The 12,494-nt window shown below is 46.8% G+C and overlaps 13 non-coding genes across 13 annotated transcripts; all 13 read right to left on the bottom strand.

The window, feature by feature from the left end:
* Window positions 1-712: 712 nt before the first annotated feature.
* Window positions 713-785, bottom strand: TRNAR-ACG (transfer RNA arginine (anticodon ACG)). Its single transcript has one exon. It is a non-coding gene; the product is annotated as a tRNA-Arg (tRNA).
* A 950-nt stretch (window positions 786-1,735) lies between these two features.
* Window positions 1,736-1,807, bottom strand: TRNAH-GUG (transfer RNA histidin (anticodon GUG)). The gene has a single exon. It is a non-coding gene; the product is annotated as a tRNA-His (tRNA).
* An 8-nt stretch (window positions 1,808-1,815) lies between these two features.
* Window positions 1,816-1,888, bottom strand: TRNAR-ACG (transfer RNA arginine (anticodon ACG)). Its single transcript has one exon. It is a non-coding gene; the product is annotated as a tRNA-Arg (tRNA).
* A 1,030-nt stretch (window positions 1,889-2,918) lies between these two features.
* On the bottom strand, window positions 2,919-2,991 carry TRNAR-ACG (transfer RNA arginine (anticodon ACG)). Its single transcript has one exon. It is a non-coding gene; the product is annotated as a tRNA-Arg (tRNA).
* A 1,030-nt stretch (window positions 2,992-4,021) lies between these two features.
* On the bottom strand, window positions 4,022-4,094 carry TRNAR-ACG (transfer RNA arginine (anticodon ACG)). The gene has a single exon. It is a non-coding gene; the product is annotated as a tRNA-Arg (tRNA).
* A 1,030-nt stretch (window positions 4,095-5,124) lies between these two features.
* TRNAR-ACG (transfer RNA arginine (anticodon ACG)) lies at window positions 5,125-5,197 on the bottom strand. The gene has a single exon. It is a non-coding gene; the product is annotated as a tRNA-Arg (tRNA).
* Window positions 5,198-7,250: 2,053 nt separating this feature from the next.
* TRNAH-GUG (transfer RNA histidin (anticodon GUG)) lies at window positions 7,251-7,322 on the bottom strand. Its single transcript has one exon. It is a non-coding gene; the product is annotated as a tRNA-His (tRNA).
* Window positions 7,323-7,330: 8 nt separating this feature from the next.
* Window positions 7,331-7,403, bottom strand: TRNAR-ACG (transfer RNA arginine (anticodon ACG)). Its single transcript has one exon. It is a non-coding gene; the product is annotated as a tRNA-Arg (tRNA).
* A 1,030-nt stretch (window positions 7,404-8,433) lies between these two features.
* TRNAR-ACG (transfer RNA arginine (anticodon ACG)) lies at window positions 8,434-8,506 on the bottom strand. The gene has a single exon. It is a non-coding gene; the product is annotated as a tRNA-Arg (tRNA).
* Window positions 8,507-9,536: 1,030 nt separating this feature from the next.
* On the bottom strand, window positions 9,537-9,609 carry TRNAH-AUG (transfer RNA histidin (anticodon AUG)). The gene has a single exon. It is a non-coding gene; the product is annotated as a tRNA-His (tRNA).
* Window positions 9,610-10,559: 950 nt separating this feature from the next.
* Window positions 10,560-10,631, bottom strand: TRNAH-GUG (transfer RNA histidin (anticodon GUG)). The gene has a single exon. It is a non-coding gene; the product is annotated as a tRNA-His (tRNA).
* An 8-nt stretch (window positions 10,632-10,639) lies between these two features.
* On the bottom strand, window positions 10,640-10,712 carry TRNAR-ACG (transfer RNA arginine (anticodon ACG)). Its single transcript has one exon. It is a non-coding gene; the product is annotated as a tRNA-Arg (tRNA).
* Window positions 10,713-11,742: 1,030 nt separating this feature from the next.
* TRNAR-ACG (transfer RNA arginine (anticodon ACG)) lies at window positions 11,743-11,815 on the bottom strand. The gene has a single exon. It is a non-coding gene; the product is annotated as a tRNA-Arg (tRNA).
* Window positions 11,816-12,494: the final 679 nt, after the last annotated feature.

Here is a 12,494-nt window from a genome sequence, read left to right on the forward strand (position 1 = left end):
ACACATTTCTTAAGGTGATGTTGTTGCAGCTGCACCGAGTGTAGTTAGTGCCAATGGGAAAGTTGCTGGGTGTGAAGACAAGGAGTGAAGCCAAGCAGTATGGAAAGGGTCCTCTGTCTGGGCAGCTGTCTGTTGTGAGTGGGGCACGGCGGGCTAAGTTCTTCTATCTCCTTCTAGGAACAAAATCCTGAAAGCATTATCTCTGCATGATTGATCAGGGTCTGCTGTTAAAGTTGTCTGTGCAGAACAATGTCAAAGCAGAGTTGTCCTTTAAGCATTGCTAGCAGCCATCAGAAGTATGGGCGCCAAGGTGAATTGATGCTCAAGTGCTCTGTGTAATAGGTCTTTTTCTTGCGCGGGTTTCTTGGGAAAGGCAAGTGGTGAAAGTTGACCTAGGCTTAGCAAGAGACTGGCAACTGGTGAGGCCAAGATGTCATGTGAGGATGGTATTTGTGAAGATGTTTGAAGATGCTACAAAGGTCCATAGCAGAGAAAGTTTTCTCTCGGCGAAAGGCAAAATGTTGTAGTGAAGAAGTGAAGCAAGCAGAGCCTAAGGTTCCTGAATGCTTTAGAAAGTCAGTAGATTGGTTGCAAGCTGAAGAAAAAGTCGCAGAGGAAGAAAGTAAAGAGCCTACCGTGACCCAGATTCGAACCGGGGTTGCTGCGGCCACAACGCAGAGTACTAACCACTATACGATCACGGCATGTTTCCTGAGCCAGATAGGAGTCGAACCTACAATCTTCTGATCCGTAGTCAGACGCGTTATCCATTGCGCCACTGGCCCTGCTGCTGTCATGTGCATAGCACGTTTTCCTTGCGGCCACAAGGAAAGTGGGCCTCGTTGAAGTGCCCTATTCCACTGAACATCTTCTGTAGCGAGAACTTCTTTGAGAGATAATCTCTATTAAAATGTCATGAATTTGCTGTCTCTGAGTCCAGATATTCACAATGCTGTTCTAAAAGCTTGAAGAAGGTTGCAAGAGGAGTGCAGAAAGCAGCCCGCCGTAAACCGTATTCACACCAGGTTGCTTGCAGCCACAACAAAGAGTACTAGCCACTATAGGATCAGGGCACATTTTGTATGCTAGTCCTAGCGTTATTCACACATTTCTTAAGGTGATGTTGTTGCAGCTGCACCGAGTGTAGTTAGTGCCAATGGGAAAGTTGCTGGGTGTGAAGACAAGGAGTGAAGCCAAGCAGTATGGAAAGGGTCCTCTGTCTGGGCAGCTGTCTGTTGTGAGTGGGGCACGGCGGGCTAAGTTCTTCTATCTCCTTCTAGGAACAAAATCCTGAAAGCATTATCTCTGCATGATTGATCAGGGTCTGCTGTTAAAGTTGTCTGTGCAGAACAATGTCAAAGCAGAGTTGTCCTTTAAGCATTGCTAGCAGCCATCAGAAGTATGGGCGCCAAGGTGAATTGATGCTCAAGTGCTCTGTGTAATAGGTCTTTTTCTTGCGCGGGTTTCTTGGGAAAGGCAAGTGGTGAAAGTTGACCTAGGCTTAGCAAGAGACTGGCAACTGGTGAGGCCAAGATGTCATGTGAGGATGGTATTTGTGAAGATGTTTGAAGATGCTACAAAGGTCCATAGCAGAGAAAGTTTTCTCTCGGCGAAAGGCAAAATGTTGTAGTGAAGAAGTGAAGCAAGCAGAGCCTAAGGTTCCTGAATGCTTTAGAAAGTCAGTAGATTGGTTGCAAGCTGAAGAAAAAGTCGCAGAGGAAGAAAGTAAAGAGCCTGCCGTGACCCGGATTCAAACCGGGGTTGCTGCGGCCACAACGCAGAGTACTAACCACTATACGATCACGGCATGTTTCCTGAGCCAGGTAGGAGTCGAACCTACAATCTTCTGATCCGTAGTCAGACGCGTTATCCATTGCGCCACTGGCCCTGCTGCTGACATATGCATAGCACGTTTTCCTTGCGGCCACAAGGAAAGTGGGCCTCGTTGAAGTGCCCTATTCCACTGAACATCTTCTGTAGCGAGAACTTCTTTGAGAGATAATCTCTATTAAAATGTCATGAATTTGCTGTCTCTGAGTCCAGATATTCACAATGCTGTTCTAAAAGCTTGAAGAAGGTTGCAAGAGGAGTGCAGAAAGCAGCCCGCCGTAAACCGTATTCACACCAGGTTGCTTGCAGCCACAACAAAGAGTACTAGCCACTATAGGAGCAGGGCACATTTTGTATGCTAGTCCTAGCGTTATTCACACATTTCTTAAGGTGATGTTGTTGCAGCTGCACCGAGTGTAGTTAGTGCCAATGGGAAAGTTGCTGGGTGTGAAGACAAGGAGTGAAGCCAAGCAGTATGGAAAGGGTCCTCTGTCTGGGCAGCTGTCTGTTGTGAGTGGGGCACGGCGGGCTAAGTTCTTCTATCTCCTTCTAGGAACAAAATCCTGAAAGCATTATCTCTGCATGATTGATCAGGGTCTGCTGTTAAAGTTGTCTGTGCAGAACAATGTCAAAGCAGAGTTGTCCTTTAAGCATTGCTAGCAGCCATCAGAAGTATGGGCGCCAAGGTGAATTGATGCTCAAGTGCTCTGTGTAATAGGTCTTTTTCTTGCGCGGGTTTCTTGGGAAAGGCAAGTGGTGAAAGTTGACCTAGGCTTAGCAAGAGACTGGCAACTGGTGAGGCCAAGATGTCATGTGAGGATGGTATTTGTGAAGATGTTTGAAGATGCTACAAAGGTCCATAGCAGAGAAAGTTTTCTCTCGGCCAAAGGCAAAATGTTGTAGTGAAGAAGTGAAGCAAGCAGAGCCTAAGGTTCCTGAATGCTTTAGAAAGTCAGTAGATTGGTTGCAAGCTGAAGAAAAAGTCGCAGAGGAAGAAAGTAAAGAGCCTGCCGTGACCCGGATTCAAACCGGGGTTGCTGCAGCCACAACGCAGAGTACTAACCACTATACGATCACGGCATGTTTCCTGAGCCAGGTAGGAGTCGAACCTACAATCTTCTGATCCGTAGTCAGACGCGTTATCCATTGCGCCACTGGCCCTGCTGCTGACATATGCATAGCACGTTTTCCTTGCGGCCACAAGGAAAGTGGGCCTCGTTGAAGTGCCCTATTCCACTGAACATCTTCTGTAGCGAGAACTTCTTTGAGAGATAATCTCTATTAAAATGTCATGAATTTGCTGTCTCTGAGTCCAGATATTCACAATGCTGTTCTAAAAGCTTGAAGAAGGTTGCAAGAGGAGTGCAGAAAGCAGCCCGCCGTAAACCGTATTCACACCAGGTTGCTTGCAGCCACAACAAAGAGTACTAGCCACTATAGGATCAGGGCACATTTTGTATGCTAGTCCTAGCGTTATTCACACATTTCTTAAGGTGATGTTGTTGCAGCTGCACCGAGTGTAGTTAGTGCCAATGGGAAAGTTGCTGGGTGTGAAGACAAGGAGTGAAGCCAAGCAGTATGGAAAGGGTCCTCTGTCTGGGCAGCTGTCTGTTGTGAGTGGGGCACGGCAGGCTAAGTTCTTCTATCTCCTTCTAGGAACAAAATCCTGAAAGCATTATCTCTGCATGATTGATCAGGGTCTGCTGTTAAAGTTGTCTGTGCAGAACAATGTCAAAGCAGAGTTGTCCTTTAAGCATTGCTAGCAGCCATCAGAAGTATGGGCGCCAAGGTGAATTGATGCTCAAGTGCTCTGTGTAATAGGTCTTTTTCTTGCGCGGGTTTCTTGGGAAAGGCAAGTGGTGAAAGTTGACCTAGGCTTAGCAAGAGACTGGCAACTGGTGAGGCCAAGATGTCATGTGAGGATGGTATTTGTGAAGATGTTTGAAGATGCTACAAAGGTCCATAGCAGAGAAAGTTTTCTCTCGGCGAAAGGCAAAATGTTGTAGTGAAGAAGTGAAGCAAGCAGAGCCTAAGGTTCCTGAATGCTTTAGAAAGTCAGTAGATTGGTTGCAAGCTGAAGAAAAAGTCGCAGAGGAAGAAAGTAAAGAGCCTGCCGTGACCCAGATTCAAACCGGGGTTGCTGCGGCCACAACGCAGAGTACTAACCACTATACGATCACGGCATGTTTCCTGAGCCAGGTAGGAGTCGAACCTACAATCTTCTGATCCGTAGTCAGACGCGTTATCCATTGCGCCACTGGCCCGGCTGCTAACATATGCATAGCACGTTTTCCTTGCGGCCACAAGGAAAGTGGGCCTCGTTGAAGTGCCCTATTCCACTGAACATCTTCTGTAGCGAGAACTTCTTTGAGAGATAATCTCTATTAAAATGTCATGAATTTGCTGTCTCTGAGTCCAGATATTCACAATGCTGTTCTAAAAGCTTGAAGAAGGTTGCAAGAGGAGTGCAGAAAGCAGCCCGCCGTAAACCGTATTCACACCAGGTTGCTTGCAGCCACAACAAAGAGTACTAGCCACTATAGGATCAGGGCACATTTTGTATGCTAGTCCTAGCGTTATTCACACATTTCTTAAGGTGATGTTGTTGCAGCTGCACCGAGTGTAGTTAGTGCCAATGGGAAAGTTGCTGGGTGTGAAGACAAGGAGTGAAGCCAAGCAGTATGGAAAGGGTCCTCTGTCTGGGCAGCTGTCTGTTGTGAGTGGGGCACGGCGGGCTAAGTTCTTCTATCTCCTTCTAGGAACAAAATCCTGAAAGCATTATCTCTGCATGATTGATCAGGGTCTGCTGTTAAAGTTGTCTGTGCAGAACAATGTCAAAGCAGAGTTGTCCTTTAAGCATTGCTAGCAGCCATCAGAAGTATGGGCGCCAAGGTGAATTGATGCTCAAGTGCTCTGTGTAATAGGTCTTTTTCTTGCGCGGGTTTCTTGGGAAAGGCAAGTGGTGAAAGTTGACCTAGGCTTAGCAAGAGACTGGCAACTGGTGAGGCCAAGATGTCATGTGAGGATGGTATTTGTGAAGATGTTTGAAGATGCTACAAAGGTCCATAGCAGAGAAAGTTTTCTCTCGGCGAAAGGCAAAATGTTGTAGTGAAGAAGTGAAGCAAGCAGAGCCTAAGGTTCCTGAATGCTTTAGAAAGTCAGTAGATTGGTTGCAAGCTGAAGAAAAAGTCGCAGAGGAAGAAAGTAAAGAGCCTGCCGTGACCCAGATTCGAACCGGGGTTGCTGCGGCCACAACACAGAGTACTAACCACTATACGATCACGGCATGTTTCCTGAGCCAGGTAGGAGTCGAACCTACAATCTTCTGATCCGTAGTCAGACGCGTTATCCATTGCGCCACTGGCCCGGCTGCTAACACATGCATAGCACGTTTTCCTTGCGGCCACAAGGAAAGTGGGCCTCGTTGAAGTGCCCTATTCCACTGAACATCTTCTGTAGCGAGAACTTCTTTGAGAGATAATCTCTATTAAAATGTCATGAATTTGCTGTCTCTGAGTCCAGATATTCACAATGCTGTTCTAAAAGCTTGAAGAAGGTTGCAAGAGGAGTGCAGAAAGCAGCCCGCCGTAAACCGTATTCACACCAGGTTGCTTGCAGCCACAACAAAGAGTACTAGCCACTATAGGATCAGGGCACATTTTGTATGCTAGTCCTAGCGTTATTCACACATTTCTTAAGGTGATGTTGTTGCAGCTGCACCGAGTGTAGTTAGTGCCAATGGGAAAGTTGCTGGGTGTGAAGACAAGGAGTGAAGCCAAGCAGTATGGAAAGGGTCCTCTGTCTGGGCAGCTGTCTGTTGTGAGTGGGGCACGGCGGGCTAAGTTCTTCTATCTCCTTCTAGGAACAAAATCCTGAAAGCATTATCTCTGCATGATTGATCAGGGTCTGCTGTTAAAGTTGTCTGTGCAGAACAATGTCAAAGCAGAGTTGTCCTTTAAGCATTGCTAGCAGCCATCAGAAGTATGGGCGCCAAGGTGAATTGATGCTCAAGTGCTCTGTGTAATAGGTCTTTTTCTTGCGCGGGTTTCTTGGGAAAGGCAAGTGGTGAAAGTTGACCTAGGCTTAGCAAGAGACTGGCAACTGGTGAGGCCAAGATGTCATGTGAGGATGGTATTTGTGAAGATGTTTGAAGATGCTACAAAGGTCCATAGCAGAGAAAGTTTTCTCTCGGCGAAAGGCAAAATGTTGTAGTGAAGAAGTGAAGCAAGCAGAGCCTAAGGTTCCTGAATGCTTTAGAAAGTCAGTAGATTGGTTGCAAGCTGAAGAAAAAGTCGCAGAGGAAGAAAGTAAAGAGCCTGCCATGACCCAGATTCAAACCGGGGTTGCTGCGGCCACAACGCAGAGTACTAACCACTATACGATCACAGCATGTTTCCTGAGCCACGTAGGAGTCAAAACTACAATCTTCTGATCCGTAGTCAGACGCATTATCCATTGCGCCACTGGCCCTGCTGCTGACATATGCATAGCACGTTTTCCTTGCGGCCACAAGGAAAGTGGGCCTCGTTGAAGTGCCCTATTCCACTGAACATCTTCTGTAGCGAGAACTTCTTTGAGAGATAATCTCTATTAAAATGTCATGAATTTGCTGTCTCTGAGCCCAGATATTCACAATGCTGTTCTAAAAGCTTGAAGAAGGTTGCAAGAGGAGTGCAGAAAGCAGCCCGCCGTAAACCGTATTCACACCAGGTTGCTTGCAGCCACAACAAAGAGTACTAGCCACTATAGGATCAGGGCACATTTTGTATGCTAGTCCTAGCGTTATTCACACATTTCTTAAGGTGATGTTGTTGCAGCTGCACCGAGTGTAGTTAGTGCCAATGGGAAAGTTGCTGGGTGTGAAGACAAGGAGTGAAGCCAAGCAGTATGGAAAGGGTCCTCTGTCTGGGCAGCTGTCTGTTGTGAGTGGGGCACGGCGGGCTAAGTTCTTCTATCTCCTTCTAGGAACAAAATCCTGAAAGCATTATCTCTGCATGATTGATCAGGGTCTGCTGTTAAAGTTGTCTGTGCAGAACAATGTCAAAGCAGAGTTGTCCTTTAAGCATTGCTAGCAGCCATCAGAAGTATGGGCGCCAAGGTGAATTGATGCTCAAGTGCTCTGTGTAATAGGTCTTTTTCTTGCGCGGGTTTCTTGGGAAAGGCAAGTGGTGAAAGTTGACCTAGGCTTAGCAAGAGACTGGCAACTGGTGAGGCCAAGATGTCATGTGAGGATGGTATTTGTGAAGATGTTTGAAGATGCTACAAAGGTCCATAGCAGAGAAAGTTTTCTCTCGGCGAAAGGCAAAATGTTGTAGTGAAGAAGTGAAGCAAGCAGAGCCTAAGGTTCCTGAATGCTTTAGAAAGTCAGTAGATTGGTTGCAAGCTGAAGAAAAAGTCGCAGAGGAAGAAAGTAAAGAGCCTGCCGTGACCCGGATTCAAACCGGGGTTGCTGCGGCCACAACGCAGAGTACTAACCACTATACGATCACGGCATGTTTCCTGAGCCAGGTAGGAGTCGAACCTACAATCTTCTGATCCGTAGTCAGACGCGTTATCCATTGCGCCACTGGCCCTGCTGCTGACATATGCATAGCACGTTTTCCTTGCGGCCACAAGGAAAGTGGGCCTCGTTGAAGTGCCCTATTCCACTGAACATCTTCTGTAGCAAGAACTTCTTTGAGAGATAATCTCTATTAAAATGTCATGAATTTGCTGTCTCTGAGTCCAGATATTCACAATGCTGTTCTAAAAGCTTGAAGAAGGTTGCAAGAGGAGTGCAGAAAGCAGCCCGCCGTAAACCGTATTCACACCAGGTTGCTTGCAGCCACAACAAAGAGTACTAGCCACTATAGGATCAGGGCACATTTTGTATGCTAGTCCTAGCGTTATTCACACATTTCTTAAGGTGATGTTGTTGCAGCTGCACCGAGTGTAGTTAGTGCCAATGGGAAAGTTGCTGGGTGTGAAGACAAGGAGTGAAGCCAAGCAGTATGGAAAGGGTCCTCTGTCTGGGCAGCTGTCTGTTGTGAGTGGGGCACGGCGGGCTAAGTTCTTCTATCTCCTTCTAGGAACAAAATCCTGAAAGCATTATCTCTGCATGATTGATCAGGGTCTGCTGTTAAAGTTGTCTGTGCAGAACAATGTCAAAGCAGAGTTGTCCTTTAAGCATTGCTAGCAGCCATCAGAAGTATGGGCGCCAAGGTGAATTGATGCTTAAGTGCTCTGTGTAATTGGTCTTTTTCTTGCGCGGGTTTCTTGGGAAAGGCAAGTGGTGAAAGTTGACCTAGGCTTAGCAAGAGACTGGCAACTGGTGAGGCCAAGATGTCATGTGAGGATGGTATTTGTGAAGATGTTTGAAGATGCTACAAAGGTCCATAGCAGAAAAAGTTTTCTCTCGGCGAAAGGCAAAATGTTTTAGTGAAGAAGTGAAGCAAGCAGAGCCTAAGGTTCCTGAATGCTTTAGAAAGTCAGTAGATTGGTTGCAAGCTGAAGAAAAAGTCGCAGAGGAAGAAAGTGAAGAGCCTGCTGTGACCCAGATTCGAACCAGGGTTGCTGCGGCCACAACGCAGAGTACTAACCACTATACGATCACAGCATGTTTCCTGAGCCAGGTAGGAGTCGAACCTACAATCTTCTGATCCGTAGTCAGACGCGTTATCCATTGCGCCACTGGCCCTGCTGCTGACATATGCATAGCACGTTTTCCTTGCGGCCACAAGGAAAGTGGGCCTCGTTGAAGTGCCCTATTCCACTGAACATCTTCTGTAGCGAGAACTTCTTTGAGAGATAATCTCTATTAAAATGTCATGAATTTGCTGTCTCTGAGCCCAGATATTCCCAATGCTGTTCTAAAAGCTTGAAGAAGGTTGCAAGAGGAGTGCAGAAAGCAGCCCGCCGTAAACCGTATTCACACCAGGTTGCTTGCAGCCACAACAAAGAGTACTAGCCACTATAGGATCAGGGCACATTTTGTATGCTAGTCCTAGCGTTATTCACACATTTCTTAAGGTGATGTTGTTGCAGCTGCACCGAGTGTAGTTAGTGCCAATGGGAAAGTTGCTGGGTGTGAAGACAAGGAGTGAAGCCAAGCAGTATGGAAAGGGTCCTCTGTCTGGGCAGCTGTCTGTTGTGAGTGGGGCACGGCGGGCTAAGTTCTTCTATCTCCTTCTAGGAACAAAATCCTGAAAGCATTATCTCTGCATGATTGATCAGGGTCTGCTGTTAAAGTTGTCTGTGCAGAACAATGTCAAAGCAGAGTTGTCCTTTAAGCATTGCTAGCAGCCATCAGAAGTATGGGCGCCAAGGTGAATTGATGCTCAAGTGCTCTGTGTAATAGGTCTTTTTCTTGCGCGGGTTTCTTGGGAAAGGCAAGTGGTGAAAGTTGACCTAGGCTTAGCAAGAGACTGGCAACTGGTGAGGCCAAGATGTCATGTGAGGATGGTATTTGTGAAGATGTTTGAAGATGCTACAAAGGTCCATAGCAGAGAAAGTTTTCTCTCGGCGAAAGGCAAAATGTTGTAGTGAAGAAGTGAAGCAAGCAGAGCCTAAGGTTCCTGAATGCTTTAGAAAGTCAGTAGATTGGTTGCAAGCTGAAGAAAAAGTCGCAGAGGAAGAAAGTAAAGAGCCTGCCGTGACCCAGATTCGAACCAGGGTTGCTGCGGCCACAACACAGAGTACTAACCACTATACGATCACGGCATGTTTCCTGAGCCAGGTAGGAGTCGAACCTACAATCTTCTGATCCATAGTCAGACGCGTTATCCATTGAGCCACTGGCCCTGCTGCTGACATATGCATAGCACGTTTTCCTTGCGGCCACAAGGAAAGTGGGCCTCGTTGAAGTGCCCTATTCCACTGAACATCTTCTGTAGCGAGAACTTCTTTGAGAGATAATCTCTATTAAAATGTCATGAATTTGCTGTCTCTGAGCCCAGATATTCACAATGCTGTTCTAAAAGCTTGAAGAAGGTTGCAAGAGGAGTGCAGAAAGCAGCCCGCCGTAAACCGTATTCACACCAGGTTGCTTGCAGCCACAACAAAGAGTACTAGCCACTATAGGATCAGGGCACATTTTGTATGCTAGTCCTAGCGTTATTCACACATTTCTTAAGGTGATGTTGTTGCAGCTGCACCGAGTGTAGTTAGTGCCAATGGGAAAGTTGCTGGGTGTGAAGACAAGGAGTGAAGCCAAGCAGTATGGAAAGGGTCCTCTGTCTGGGCAGCTGTCTGTTGTGAGTGGGGCACGGCGGGCTAAGTTCTTCTATCTCCTTCTAGGAACAAAATCCTGAAAGCATTATCTCTGCATGATTGATCATGGTCTGCTGTTAAAGTTGTCTGTGCAGAACAATGTCAAAGCAGAGTTGTCCTTTAAGCATTGCTAGCAGCCATCAGAAGTATGGGCGCCAAGGTGAATTGATGCTCAAGTGCTCTGTGTAATAGGTCTTTTTCTTGCGCGGGTTTCTTGGGAAAGGCAAGTGGTGAAAGTTGACCTAGGCTTAGCAAGAGACTGGCAACTGGTGAGGCCAAGATGTCATGTGAGGATGGTATTTGTGAAGATGTTTGAAGATGCTACAAAGGTCCATAGCAGAGAAAGTTTTCTCTCGGCGAAAGGCAAAATGTTGTAGTGAAGAAGTGAAGCAAGCAGAGCCTAAGGTTCCTGAATGCTTTAGAAAGTCAGTAGATTGGTTGCAAGCTGAAGAAAAAGTCGCAGAGGAAGAAAGTAAAGAGCCTGCCGTGACCCGGATTCGAACCGGGGTTGCTGCGGCCACAACGCAGAGTACTAACCACTATACGATCACGGCATGTTTCCTGAGCCAGGTAGGAGTCGAACCTACAATCTTCTGATCCGTAGTCAGAAGCGTTATCCATTGCGCCACTGGCCCTGCTGCTGACATATGCATAGCACGTTTTCCTTGCGGCCACAAGGAAAGTGGGCCTCGTTGAAGTGCCCTATTCCACTGAACATCTTCTGTAGCGAGAACTTCTTTGAGAGATAATCTCTATTAAAATGTCATGAATTTGCTGTCTCTGAGTCCAGATATTCACAATGCTGTTCTAAAAGCTTGAAGAAGGTTGCAAGAGGAGTGCAGAAAGCAGCCCGCCGTAAACCGTATTCACACCAGGTTGCTTGCAGCCACAACAAAGAGTACTAGCCACTATAGGATCAGGGCACATTTTGTATGCTAGTCCTAGCGTTATTCACACATTTCTTAAGGTGATGTTGTTGCAGCTGCACCGAGTGTAGTTAGTGCCAATGGGAAAGTTGCTGGGTGTGAAGACAAGGAGTGAAGCCAAGCAGTATGGAAAGGGTCCTCTGTCTGGGCAGCTGTCTGTTGTGAGTGGGGCACGGCGGGCTAAGTTCTTCTATCTCCTTCTAGGAACAAAATCCTGAAAGCATTATCTCTGCATGATTGATCAGGGTCTGCTGTTAAAGTTGTCTGTGCAGAACAATGTCAAAGCAGAGTTGTCCTTTAAGCATTGCTAGCAGCCATCAGAAGTATGGGCGCCAAGGTGAATTGATGCTCAAGTGCTCTGTGTAATAGGTCTTTTTCTTGCGCGGGTTTCTTGGGAAAGGCAAGTGGTGAAAGTTGACCTAGGCTTAGCAAGAGACTGGCAACTGGTGAGGCCAAGATGTCATGTGAGGATGGTATTTGTGAAGATGTTTGAAGATGCTACAAAGGTCCATAGCAGAGAAAGTTTTCTCTCGGCGAAAGGCAAAATGTTGTAGTGAAGAAGTGAAGCAAGCAGAGCCTAAGGTTCCTTAATGCTTTAGAAAGTCAGTAGATTGGTTGCAAGCTGAAGAAAAAGTCGCAGAGGAAGAAAGTAAAGAGCCTGCCGTGACCTGGATTCGAACCGGGGTTGCTGCGGCCACAACGCAGAGTACTAACCACTATACAATCACGGCATGTTTCCTGAGCCAGGTAGGAGTCGAACCTACAATCTTCTGATCCGTAGTCAGACGCTTTATCCATTGCGCCACTGGCCCTGCTGCTGACATAAGCATAGCACGTTTTCCTTGCGGCCACAAGGAAAGTGGGCCCCGTTGAAGTGCCCTATTCCACTGAACATCTTCTGTAGCGAGAACTTCTTTGAGAGATAATCTCTATTAAAATGTCATGAATTTGCTGTCTCTGAGTCCAGATATTCACAATGCTGTTCTAAAAGCTTGAAGAAGGTTGCAAGAGGAGTGCAGAAAGCAGCCCGCCGTAAACCGTATTCACACCAGGTTGCTTGCAGCCACAACAAAGAGTACTAGCCACTATAGGATCAGGGCACATTTTGTATGCTAGTCCTAGCGTTATTCACACATTTCTTAAGGTGATGTTGTTGCAGCTGCACCGAGTGTAGTTAGTGCCAATGGGAAAGTTGCTGGGTGTGAAGACAAGGAGTGAAGCCAAGCAGTATGGAAAGGGTCCTCTGTCTGGGCAGCTGTCTGTTGTGAGTGGGGCACGGCGGGCAAAGTTCTTCTATCTCCTTCTAGGAACAAAATCCTGAAAGCATTATCTCTGCATGATTGATCAGGGTCTGCTGTTAAAGTTGTCTGTGCAGAACAATGTCAAAGCAGAGTTGTCCTTTAAGCATTGCTAGCAGCCATCAGAAGTATGGGCGCCAAGGTGAATTGATGCTCAAGTGCTCTGTGTAATAGGTCTTTTTCTTGCGCGGGT

Source organism: Hyperolius riggenbachi, chromosome 3 (genome assembly GCF_040937935.1).
Source record: "Hyperolius riggenbachi isolate aHypRig1 chromosome 3, aHypRig1.pri, whole genome shotgun sequence".
NCBI classification, from domain to species: Eukaryota; Metazoa; Chordata; class Amphibia; order Anura; family Hyperoliidae; genus Hyperolius; species Hyperolius riggenbachi.